We start from the raw sequence: 13940 nt of genomic DNA, 5'->3' as shown, positions 1-13940 counted from the left end.
CGTGCTAAGTTCGGTTGGGCCGAATCTTATATACCCTCCACCAGTGATCGCATTTGTCGAGTTCTATGCGCGGTATCTCTTTTTAGGCAAACAAAGAATATTGAATAAGAACTGTTATACTATTGGAGCTATATCAAGTTATAGTCCGATTCGGACCATAAATGAATTCTGAACATTGTAGAAGTCAATGTGTAATATTTCAGTTCATTCGGATAAAAATTGAGCTTTGTAGGGACTCAAGAAGTAAAATTGGGAGATAGTATGGGAGCTGTATCAAGTTATAGTCCGAGAGAAGCCGTTGTACAAAATTTCTGCCAAATCGGATCAGAATTGCGCCCTCAGAGGTTCAAGAAGTCAAGATCCCAGATCGGTTTATATGGCAGCTATATCAGGTTCTATTCCGATTTACGCCATACTTAGCACAGTTATTGGAAGTCATAACAAAACACCTCATGCTAAATTTTAGCCAAATCGGATGAGAATTGCTGCGCCCTCTAGAGGCTCAAGAACTCAAGACCCAAAGTCGGTTTATATGGCAGCTATATCAAAACAAGAACCGATTTAAACCATACTTAGCGTAGTTGTTGGAAGTGATACCAAAACACTACGTGCAAAATTTCAATAAAATCGGACGAGAATTGCGCCCTCTAGAGGCTCAAGAAGTCGAGACCCAAGATCGGTTTATATGGCAGCTATATCAAAACATGGACCAATTTGGCCATTTACAATACTAACCGACCTACACTAATAAAAAGTATTTGTGGAAAATTTCAAGCGGCTAGCTTTACTCCTTCGAAAGTAAGCGTGCTTTCGACAGACGGACGGACAGACAGACAGACGGACGGACATGGCTAGATCGACCTAAAATGAGATGACGATCAAGGATATATATACTTTATGGGGTCTTAGACGCATATTTCGAGGTGTTACAAACATAATGACGAAATTAGTATATCCCCATCCTATTGTGGAGGGTATAAAAAGGGAGAAATAAACGGGAGTGTGGAAACTTTTGCAATACGACATATTGGCTTTAAGATAGCGGTGTGGTTTTGATGTAAAAAAGCGTCAATTTTTCATTTAAAACTCTTTTTAAAATACAAAGAAATGATAATATCTTATATATATAGTCTAAAAACTTGTAGAAAATAGAAGTATCTCATTTAGAAATTTTATAAAAAGTTGAAACGTCTACTTTATACAAAGTCGACTTTTTGCAAAAATAAGTCAAAAATTCGAAAAATCTACTTTTGCTATTTTAACAAAAGAGAAATATCTTCAACCATACACACAATATCTCCTAATTTTAGTTCTTTAAATTTTTGCAGCTTAAATCTTACATTAATATCATATATGTAGGTAAATCACTTTTTCAGAACCAACCTCGTATATGCAACCTATCCAACAATCAAGCAAACGCTCTTTACTCTCCGCACGAAGATGGTTTGAATTATTTATGTATATCATGCATGTGTTAACCCAACGGACCACACCTGTTTACCCCCGTTTTGAAGAGATATGTTAGCCTTGTTTACGCGAAATATGTTAGTCTTGTTTATTCGCATTATTGTGGTAGTTTTGCTTGAGAAGTGATTTCTGGTTCATTCGCTGGGCTTGGTGGTTCTCATCGATAAAACTGACTGAATCGTTAGTTCTTCAATTTCTGTTCCCAATTCTAAGTTTAGCGAAACCTTAGACTATTCTATACTCCGGTTGTTGACTCCTTTCGTGAGCCAAAGTCGTTTATAGTTGTTGTTGTTGCTGCTGATACATTTCATTGGGGTGGGACTGACACGCAGCCAAACCAGTCCAAAAGCCAGTCTAGCGAACATAAGTTGGATTGCTTCTTTTTTGCTTTACATGATTTGTTTTACTTTGGAATGGACGCTTTGGGCCTCGTTTAGGCGAATTGCTTGCTGGCTAAGACTGCAGTACAAAAGGAGAATTTATGTGGTCAAAATATGGCAACATAAAAGGCCATTTGGTAAAATGTTGGAAAAATATTTTATTTAATGCCTTTTATACATGACAAAATGTCTATAAACTGCCGTTGGTTTAATTCTTAATCCCATTGAACTTTTAAGCAGATAAATGTTGCCTCTAAAATGGGTAATAGTCCTGTTATTTACTTTTGGTTTTCCTCTCTGTCACCGTTAGTATAGCAGGGATGTACAGGAGTCAGAATGAAGTCCGGAAATTCTACTAAAGAATCATACATTAAACCGATGGCTTATGTGCAGGCTCATCCTCCCGCAGAGACCAAGAGGAAAATATTGATGATGTTATAGAATGTTTACCTCCTAGTCAGAATGAGGTCCAAGTAGCGGTGACCCGGCTGAAGAACAACTAGACAGCTGGAGCCGACGGGTTGCCCACTGAACTACTTACGACCGGAGGCGACACGCTGATAAGTCGTATGCAAAAGCTTGTCTGCGAGATCTGGCTCGAATCTTGGAACCTCAGCATACTATCCCATACACAAGAAAGGAGACAAGACGGAATGTGCCAACGACAGAGGTGTAACGCATACAAAATACTTTCGAGCGTACTGTGTGAAAGATTAAAGTCCAAAGTCAATAAGATAATTGGACCCTACCAATGCCGATTTAGGTCTGGTAAATCCACCATAGACCAGATATTCGCACTGCACCAAATCCTGGAAAAACCCCGAGAAAAACAGCTTAACTCTTACCATCTCTTTGTCGACTACAAAGCTGCTTTCATCAGCACTGAGTTTGGTATACCTGCAAAATGAATAAGACTATGTAGGATGACACTTGCTGATACAAGTTCCTCAGTAAGAATAAGTGAGAATCTCTCCGAAGCAATCAATACCAAACGAGGTTTCAGACAATGATATCTTTAATTAATATCCTGCAGGAGAAGATTATATGATATAAATAGATACGGCACACTACTCATAAGAGAACACATGCTACTCGCCTATGCCGACGAAATCGATATTATGGGTCGGTCACCGGAAGTAGTAACTACAGCCTTTGAAAGCAACGAAAGAGAAACGCGTTTTAACTTGTCAAGATAAATAAAATAAAAACAACAACAACAAAAAAACTAAACATACGTTAAACCTCTCTTACTATGGCTCAGTGTGAACAAATAACAACTATGGAAATTACAGCATCAAACTGCGAGAATACTCTCTCAGCAGATAAGCTGGTAATGGGCCAAAAATATGGAGAAGGCCGCATTTCCAATTCAGACAAGAGTGCATGTAAAGCTGGTTCTACCAAAGATACTACCGTTTATCACACACATTTTCAATAGCATCCTTACAAAATCACAATTTCCAACAGATTGGAAATTAGCAAAAATTCTACCAATGCCCAAAAATAATTCCGAGTTTTGTCCAATAGCTGTACTGTCATTTCTCTCAAAGCTACTAGAACGCACTTTGAGTATGCAAATCGAAGAATTTCAGCATTTAAAAAATTTTTTGACCCATATTGTCATTATCGGCCCACTATTGATTTTGGATGGTGTTTTTTGGGGTAACTGTGGAGGGTCCGCTCCCTTCCGTTATCAATAAATTATAAAGCCTATTCCTACTTTTTGACCATATTCGTAATCTACTCCCGAATACCTTTCATTTGACTGCCATATTGTCATGATCGTCAAATAAACCTATTTTAAGGGGTTTTGGGGCTTGGGCGGCCCCCCGAGTAGTTAGACCCAACTTTTATTATGAAATTCGTACTCTATTCTTGAATACCTTTCGAATATTTGCTAGAGCAGGGCGCTAAATTGTTAGTATTAGTATGCTACCTCTATCGAAAACTTTCTACATAAATTGATTAGGTGATATATCTATATCTTTAATCTAGCTACACTGATGGGACATATGTATGTGTCCCTTGCGTCCTTAAAGGTAAATAAAAGGTTAAAAATCAGTTTTTGACTTTTTTGTATATATTCACTTCTAAGGGTAAAATATTAGAAAATATATAGAAACACAAAAAAAAAAAACAGTAACTGATAGACAAAGGAATAAAATTAACTTAGTTATATTGTCTAAGTTTTCAATGAGATGCAGTTTTCTGTTGGAATAGTTATCACTTCCGTTGCTAACATAATTGCAACGGAAATTCTTTTAAAGCAGAATACACCGTTAAATTTCGCATTCTGAGAGCGAGTTTTGCGAAGGGCTACGAATAGTAAGATGTCATCTTCCTTTATTGTATGTAATAGCATAAAGCTGTTGAAAAAATGTAGAGCGATATAGATTTAACCCGATATCTGTCGAGTCAGTCGCCATTTTCAATATTTTTGGCTTCCCAAGGCCAAAATTTAAGGCGGAAATCTTTTTTATACTCGCTGCTTCATGATGGGGAAAATATTTTTACTCGTCCAGCTTCAAAAAATCCATTTCCGACCCTATGTGATATATATTCTTGATTGTTTCACATCCTAAGTCGATCCAGTGTCTCTCCGTCTGTTGAAATCATGAAAGCGTACGAGCGAAAAAAGCTATCCGCCTTAAATTTTGCACAGATACTTTTTGCAAATTGTGCATATCAGTTTATATAAGAATACTAGCTGAACCGAGCCCGCTCCGCCTTCTTTAACTTTTTAATATAATTTAAGGGTTGGGACACTTCGCCCTGAATGTGAATTCGTGCCACTATAGCCTATGTCCGCCTATAACGCTGAACGCCTGCATTCAAATCCAGGCAAAAACATAGGATTTAAAGCGGTGGTTATCCCCTCTTAATGTAAACAAGTAAAAGCGTGCTAAGTTCGGCCGGGCCGAATCTTATATACCCTCCACCGTGGATCGCATTTGTCGAGTTCTTTTCCCGGCATCTCTTCTTAGGCAAAAAAGGATATAAGAAAAGAGTTGCTCTACTATTAAAACGATATCAAGATATGGTCCGGTTCGGACCACAATTAAATTATATGTTGGAGACCTGTGTAAAATTTCAGCCAATTCGTATAAGAATTGCGCCCATTGGGGCTCACGAAGTAAAATAGAGAGAACAATTTATATGGGATCTGTATCGGGCTATAGACCGATTCAGACCATAATAAACACGTTTGTTGATGGTCATGAGAGGATCCGTCGTACAAAATTTCAGGCATATCGGATAATAATTGCGACCTCTAAGGGTCAAGAAGTCAAGATCCCAGATCGGTTTATATGGCAGCCATATCAGGTTATGAACCGACTTGTACTTTATTTGACACAGTTGTTGAAAGTAAAAATAAAATACGTCATGCAAAATTTCAGCCAAATCGGATAGGAATTGCGCCCTCTAAAAGCTCGAGAAGTCAAATCCCCAGATCTGTTTATATGACAGCTATATCAGGTTATGAACCGATTTCAACCATACTTGGCACAGTTGTTGGATATCATAACGAAATAATTCGTGCAAAAACTCATTCAAATCGGATAAGAATTGTGCCCTCTAGAGGCTCAAGAAGTCAAGACCCAAGATCGGTTTATATGGCAGCTATATCAGGTTATGAGCCGATTTGAACCATACTTGGCACAGTTGTTGGGTATCACAACAAAACACGTCGTGCAAAATTTCATTCTGATCGGATAAGAATTGCGCACGCTAGAGGCTCAAGAAGTCAAGACCCAAGATCGGTTTATATGGCAGCTATATCAGGTTATGGACCGATTTGAACTATACTTGGCGCAGTTGTTGGATATCATAACAAAACACGTCTTGCAAAATTTCATTCCAATCGGATAAGAATTGCGCACTCTAGAGGCTCAAGAAGTCAAGACCCAAGATCGGTTTATATGGCAGCTATATCAGGTTATGGACCGATTTGAACTATACTTGGCACAATTGGTGGATATAATAACAAAACACGTCGTGCAAAATTTCATTCTGATCGGATAAGAATTGCGCACGCTAGAGGCTCAAGAAGTCAAGACCCAAGATCGGTTTATATGTTAGTTGTTGGGTATCACAACAAAACACGTCGTGCAAAATTTCATTCTGATCGGATAAGAATTGCGCACGCTAGAGGCTCAAGAAGTCAAGACCCAAGATCGGTTTATATGGCAGCTATATCAGGTTATGGACCGATTTGAACTATACTTGGCACAATTGGTGGATATAATAACAAAACACGTCGTGCAAAATTTCATTCTGATCGGATAAGAATTGCGCACGCTAGAGGCTCAAGAAGTCAAGACCCAAGATCGGTTTATATGTTAGTTGTTGGATATCATAACAAAACACGTCTTGCAAAATTTCATTCCAATCGGATAAGAATTGCGCACTCTAGAGGCTCAAGAAGTCAAGACCCAAGATCGGTTTATATGGCAGCTGTATCAGGTTATGGACCGATTTGAACTATACTTGGCACAATTGGTGGATATAATAACAAAACACGTCGTGCAAAATTTCATTCTGATCGGATAAGAATTGCGCACGCTAGAGGCTCAAGAAGTCAAGACCCAAGATCGGTTTATATGGCAGCTATATTAGGTTATGAACCGATTTGAACTATACTTGGCGCAGTTGTTGGATATCATAACAAAACACGTCGTGCAAAATTTCATTTCAATCGGATAAGAATTGCGCACTCTAGAGGATCAAGAAGTCAAGACCCAAGATCGGTTTATATGGCAGCTATATCAAAACATGGACCGATATGGCCCATTTACAATACCAACCGACCTACACTAATAAGAAGTATTTGTGCAAAATTTCAAGCGGCTAGCTTTACTCCTTCGGAAGTTAGCGTGCTTTCGACAGACAGACGGACGGACGGACGGACATGGCTAGATCGACATAAAATGTCACGACGATCAAGAATATATATACTTTATGGGGTCTCAGACGAATATTTCGAGTAGTTACAAACAGAATGACGAAATTAGTATACCCCCCATCTTATGGTGGAGGGTATAAATAAATTCTCCCCTAAGAGATGTCGCACTGCGGCACGCCATTTTAACTCGGCTATAAAAAAAAGTCCCCTATCCTTGAATTTAAATTTGAAGCGAAAAGCTTTCATTGATGTGTGAGAAGTGTGCCCCTTCTCGGTTCCTGGGTAATTTTTTACTCCACTCCCAAATACCTTTCTTTTGAGTCCTTTATTTTCGTATTGGTAAATATTTCCGGTTTAGAGAGACACTTGGCTCTTAATGTAAATATACGCTTCGTGCTCTATTATCAAATACATTTTATATGAGCCCCATAATGGCATGATCGGTAAATAAATTCTATTTGAGGGTGGGATGGATCCCAGGAACTTTGTCCCGAAAATGAGTACAAATTTCCTAAAATTCAATCAATTAAAACATCAAATAGCTTTTATATAATAGGGACGGCACCCGACCCCAACAATGGAAATCATGTTTTGTTTTGACTGTGAGAGTGCAAAAAAAAAAAATTCGAACGAAACGCATTACCAATCCTCCGGGCGCCCCATCTCAAAACCACTCGAAAGCACATGAGTACCGATTGGCACAATATAAGTATCAAATGAAAGGTATTTAAGAGTAGAGTACGAACTTTGTATACAAATATAACTCTTTAGTTTCGGAAGGGTCCCCCACCCCCCAAAAAAGCCCCAAATGGACACTTTCACCGCTTTGGGAAAAATGGGTATCAAATGTAAGGTATTTGAGAGTAGAGTACGAACTTGACTTTAAAATGTTACCCTAAGTGTCGGGGGGCTTTGAGTAATATGGGTATCAAATAAAAGGTATTTAAACCCCCCAAAACCCTAAAGAGGACATGTTTACCGAATGGGACTATATGGGTATCAAACGAAAGATATTTGGAAACTGAGTACACATCTGTTATAAGAATTTGGTCCAATCCAAAAAACCCTCAAACGGGCATAAATGTCCAACGTCACAAAATGGGTATGAAAGGTCTTTGGGACTTGACTAGTCCCACCTCACCTCATGAACTCCCTCTAAACCACACATATATACCGACTATTGCAATATGTAGCTCCAATGTGATTTTCGGGAGTGGAGTATGAATCTGATATCCACTTTTGGGACAAAGAGTTTGGCTACTCCAATCCACTACCAAATCCAAAAGAATGAAGTAGATCTAACATCCAAACTTTAAGGGGAGGCCCTTCCCTTACCCTATTTCCAAAAACGCCAGATCTCGGTGATGGGTGGTATATGTAGGGGGCCGCCACACCTCCAAAGCCACCAGCAAAATGGAATATAAACCAATAATGGAAATATGGGACTCAAATGAAAAGTATTTGAGACCAGAGCACCAATTTGATATATGGGGTCCGCCTCACTCTTAGAAACTCCCCCATACCGGACATATTTACCGACCATAGCAATATACGGTCCCACGAAAGGTATTTGGGAGATAGGCACCAATATAATATCCACAATGGAGCGAAATATCTGAAAGGCCGTACCAACACCCACCCAACAGGATTTATTTCCTGGTGTGACCGTATAGGGCTCAGATAAAAAGAGAGTGAAAGAAGGCGCAGCGGAGCGGGTCCTGTCCAGCTAGTTTTATATATAAGAAGATAAGTGAGAAACAAAAGGTTATGTCATTTTTGTGATTATGGTAGCAGATGTGCTGAACTGCCTTTTGTTATACCCTCCACCATATGATGGGGGTGTATTAACTTCGTCATTCCGTTTGTAAAACCACGAAATATGCGTCCGAGAACCCATAATTATTATATTCTTGATCGTCATGTCATTTTATGTCGATCTAGTCATGTCCGTCCGTCTGTCTGTTGAAAGCACGCTAACTTTCGAAGGAGAAAAGCTAGCTGCTTGAAATCGGTTGGGATTGTAAATGGGCCAAATCGGTCCATGTTTTGATATAGTTGCCATATAAACCGATCTTGGGTCTTGACTCCTTGAGCCTCTAGAGGGCGCAATTATAATCCGACTTGAATGAAATTCCAACAACTTTGTTAAGTATGATTCAAATCGGTTTATAATCTGGTATAGCTGTCATATAAACCGATCTTGGATCTTGACTTTTTGAGTCAATAGAGAGCGCAATTCTCATCCGATTTAGCTGAAATTTTGCATGAGGTGTTTTGTTATTATCTCCAATAACTGTGCTAAGTATAGCGCAAATCGGTATAGAACCTGATATAGCTCCCATATCAACCGATCTGGGATCTTGACTTCTTGAGCCTCTAGAGGGCGCAATTCTCATCCGATTTGGCAGAAATTGTGTACAACCGCTTATCTCATGACCTTCAATATAGGTGTCTAATAAGGTCTGAATCGATCAATAGCTTGACACAGCTCCCATATAAACCTATCTCCAGAGTTTGCTTCTTGAGCCCCTACAAGGCGCAATTCTTATCCGAGTCAACTGAAATATTACACAATGACTTCTACAATGTTCAGCATTCATTTATGGTCCGAATCGGACTATAACTTGATATAGCTCCAATAGCATAACAGTTCTTATTCAATATTCTTTGTTTGCCTAAAAAGGGATACCGCGCATAAAACTCGACAAATGCGATCCATGGTGGAGGGTATATAAGATTCGGCCCGGCCGAACTTAGCACGCTCTTACTTGTTTTTTTTTTTTTTTTTATTTTATAACCACTCCGTTTACAATCAATTTAAAGAGGAAAAGCAAAGTGAATTTTCTATTGATGTGTGTTTATTCGTTGGCTTCCTGTTGGGGATGATTTTGTAACAGAAACCACATTAATAAGGGGTCATTAATTTGGAAGTTTTGAAAAAATTGCAACGTACATGCGCTTACACGGGTATAGAGCCACCGTAAAATAAGATGCGCCCATTCATAAATACCTATTAGTAAAGTATTGAAAAATACGTAGTACAGACAAAGTTGAATAACGGCAACATATTTTCCATTCAAGTCATTGTATACAGTACAACATGTCACTCAAGATGAGCTCTTTTAACACAGAGGCGAACTAGGAATCACATCATTGGACGCTTCAAGTTTCTTAAGCCTACTATCAAAGAACTGAGAGAGAGGATCGATCTAATTGCCATAGTAGTTAAGTCCCTTAGGTGCAAAACATTGTGCAAAACTAACAAAACTTCTGAAAGTTAACGAGCGCTGCATAAAAAAACTTTGATTTATTGAAGGAATTGTTTGACATAACCAAGGGCGAATGGATGTGGAAAGAAAATGAGAACTTCTGCGAACTACAAGTTGAGAGCAAAGGCCGCGTTGGCTAGCGGCAAACCTGCTGGTGACAATACCATCCACCCATCCAAGCGAAAAAGGACAATGGAAGCGACAGTTTCCACACTTATCAACTCAGCGATACTTAATTGTTCAGAGAGCAGCACGGATGATTACAATGCAATATTAAGGAGAAAAGGAATCATAACCCAACAAGCATTGTAGAACGCCTTGTTACAAGCTCAAAGCTGTCGTCCCACGGAGTAACAATGATCTGCCACCAGCTTTTCGCTGTGGGCATCGAAATCCCAATCCCATGTCAGTCTGGAATGAATCTAAAGAAATTGAGTTGACTGCGCTCAAATTAAGATGGGAGAGCTCAAACAATCGAAGAAGGTTTCCAGTATGTCTTAAATGAGTTCAACCGTGGGGATCAATTGTGATGATTGTTGCTCTATGGATCGACTAGATCACCAAATATCGCGTACTTCTTTGTGAAGGAATTGATGAGTAATTATGATGAATTGAAAGCAGTCTTCAGAAATGCTAAAACTCAGATTAAGGAAACAGGCGGCTGAAAAGACGACATGGAGTTTCTCTTCCACCTCACTCGTGCCTTCCGTCGCTTCACTAAGAGGAGTAAATTCCCTTTAGTAAAGTTTAACCAGATCCCCAACATCTGCAATGCACGATGGAAACCTCGTGCCATTCTAGCTTTTCTTGCCTGAAACTCGGAACAGGTTGTGTAAAATCTGTTCATTAATTTTTATTCATGGGCTGATCATAGGTGTAGTAGTCAATTGTTTTGCGTGTGAGGTTTCTTTTATTGAATCACCTTAAATTTATGATTTTATCTAATCTTAAATAAAAACTCTGCAAAATATGATACAGTGATATGAGGTTGTAAAAAGTCATCACATCAATATTCATAGTCGAAATTGGGTAATAAATGCGGTATTTATGGGCTTAAAATCTTAAATCGGTAGATCGGTCTATATGGCACTCGCTTTTCCAAATTACAGTGAAATCAGATAACTAATGAGTCTTTATGGGGTTAAGACCCCCAATCAGCGCATCGGCCTAATAACTTTATCTATATATGATCCGATCTGATAAATATTCGGGTCTGATAACAGAAGGTTTAAAACCATTCACTGTTCCAAATTTTAGCCAAATCGTGTAATAAATGCAGCACTTATGGCCTTAAAAGCCTAAAAGTGTCTAAATTCACAGCTCATTTCCAAAAGAGAGGCCCTTGCCATAAAAAACTGAAAATTCGTTCTAGATCCGAAATTAAAGATTTTTGAATAATGGATTGCAAACCTGGAACCATTCTTAATTTGAATGGAATTGAATTGTATAAATTGATGATAATGGTAAAGTTACTTTAGCCGAATATGTTATTGTCATTCACATTCGGCTGAGCATTAATGTTATTTCTTCTCTATGTTAAGTATGGTAGTGTTTATTGGTGCAAAAGTAAATGTCCCGTATGGACTTATGGAATTATACTAGGTAAAAGTTTTAGAAGTCTGTGTTTCAATTCGCGCACATCTTATTTACGAAGAGCTCACTGAGTTTATTGGCTAAGCATGCATAGTTCAGCTGTTGGTTATTGACCGTGATGCAGCTATTTCTATTTCTCTGTTTGTTGTAGTTCTATTTCTCTGTTTATTGTAGAAAAGCAATTATCTTCCTGCATATTTACATATTGGGATTTTTCAAATAAAGAAACATAAATAAAAAAATATGTCAAGAGTCTGTTTTTTTAATTTTTCCACACTGTATCATTTTTGGTACAATATAACATAAAAAAATATAGGGCAATAACCCCAATTTCAACATTGGTTGTCGCTACCGAACTGCTAATGAACCTTCGTAGTATGTGGAACCATCAGCATTTAGTTGGTAAAAAAATTAGTTGAGCCAAAGAATCTGTTTTCTGTGCGCATATTCTATTATAGCTAAAAGACTTAAGTTTGTAAGTAACTTTTTCTGTAGAAGCTTTAAAAACGTCGTATAAGTGGAAACCATAGAACACCTGCAACCTAGACGGTGGATTAACGAATTCTCTCAAAAGATGTGTCGCCCTGTAGCACTCCTTTTGGACTATCGGCTATTGGCTATTTATCATCATTAAGTCCCTTCACATTAAGTTCAAAATTTGCGCCCTGTTCCCTACTGGAATATTGGTGGGCAAATTTGCATTCTTCTGCGTTTGTAAGTAGAACGACATAACTTTTAGGTAAAACATTTTGTGAAGACTTGGATGAATGCATGGTTTTTCAATAGCAAATAATTGAAGGCATACTGCTATGTCTCGTTCAGCGCTATCTCCCAAGTCAAAAAATTTCGCGTAATCAAACGTCTGGATGGAATAATCAGGATCAGAATTTTTGTTTCTACATGGACAACAGGCTATGTATTTATTATCGAAGTGAGTCTATCATAACAACCGGTTGCTTAACTGGTTGACAAGCGGTTGTTTAATTAACCTTAATGTGAAAATCATAAAATTAATAGGTGGAACATATAGATTTCATTATCCTCTTTCTTGTTTTTGTCACTTAATTTTTTTTTTGCAACTTTAATGTTGTTGTCATCACATGTCTTCTGGATTTTCTACTACTCTTCACGTTCTCGAAAATTGTTCACTTCTAATGAATCACCAATTAAGTTGCACTTGTTGTGAGCTGACTTGAAGAAATCCCATGTTAAGAATTATTCATTTAATAAAGTAAACCATCGCTTGTGTGGTGCTGAAGTCAAAGTTCAATGAGTTTTAATGAAACTTTGCTACGCATAGGGGAGTCAATGTAATCTGCATAATTAAATTATTCAAAAGATTTATCATGCCTACTTCGCTTAGACTGCAACTCAAGTGTAGTAAGAACACACTACCATATGTTAAAGTCATCACTATAGGAATCTTTAGAACCATAGAACATCATTACTGCATTTCAAAAATAATGAATGTTTTCCACAATAGCAATAGCAACAATAAAAAAAAATTTAAAGTGGTGCTTTGCAAAAAACTGCATTGCTCTTATTATAAAGCGAAAATAGTTAGTGAACCACATGCACTTGCAGCTACCACTAAACCAGCTGTTACGAAGCGGGCACAAAAAACATAAACACCGAATCATGTTCTACAAATAAAACTTCTAAGAAATTCGTCGAAGTTAGTGTTGGAAATTGCAATCATTGCAATTTCCTGTCATCGTCCGCTAGCCAGTCGATTAACAAAGGACGGAGATTGATCATTACTCGCTACTAGACATCGCATAGTTGCGAGCTACAGTGATGGCCAGAGATGGTCTGTGTGTCGGTTTCTTGGGTTTTTGACTGTCAAAAAGTTGTTAACGTCGAAAACGTCACATAAATACTAATATGAAACGGAAACAAGTAAAAGCGTGCTAAGTTCGGCCGGGCCAAATTTTATATACTCTCCACCATTGATCGCATTTGTCGAGTTCTATGCGCGGTATCTCTTTTTAGACAAACATCGAATATTGAGTAAGAACTGTTATGCTATTGGAGCTATATAAAGTTATAGTCCGATTCGGACCATAAATGAATTCTAAACATTGTAGAAGTCATTGTGTAAAATTTCAGTTCATTCGGAAAGAATTGCGCCTTGTAGGGGCTCAAGAAGCAAAATCGGAAGATAGGTTTATATGGCTGTATCAAGCTATTGATCGATTCAGACTATATTATACACGTATGTTGATGGTCATGAGAGAAGCCGTTGTACAAAATTTCAGCCAAATTGGATGAGAATTGCGCCCTCTAGAGGTTCAAGAAGTCAAGACCCTGATCGGTTTATATGGCAGC

General features: G+C 38.2%; 1 protein-coding gene across 5 annotated transcripts in view; it reads right to left on the bottom strand.

Annotated features, from left to right (window-relative positions):
- The window catches only part of LOC106091776 (uncharacterized), a 93009-nt gene that overhangs the window by 43567 nt on the left and 35502 nt on the right, over positions 1-13940 (bottom strand). The window contains exon 1 of one of the 5 annotated variants that reach the window (XM_059371036.1): positions 2693-2714. The exons of the other annotated variants lie outside the window; for them this stretch is intronic. The gene's annotated coding sequence lies outside the window, so the exon portion shown is untranslated. Of the gene's footprint in view, positions 1-2692; positions 2715-13940 lie in introns of those variants that run through there. 5 annotated transcript variants of the gene reach the window in all.

Source organism: Stomoxys calcitrans, chromosome 1, assembly GCF_963082655.1.
Source record: "Stomoxys calcitrans chromosome 1, idStoCalc2.1, whole genome shotgun sequence".
NCBI lineage: Eukaryota > Metazoa > Arthropoda > Insecta > Diptera > Muscidae > Stomoxys > Stomoxys calcitrans.
The sequence above is the reverse complement of the archived record's forward strand: the minus strand, read 5'-3'. Positions and strand labels throughout refer to the sequence as shown.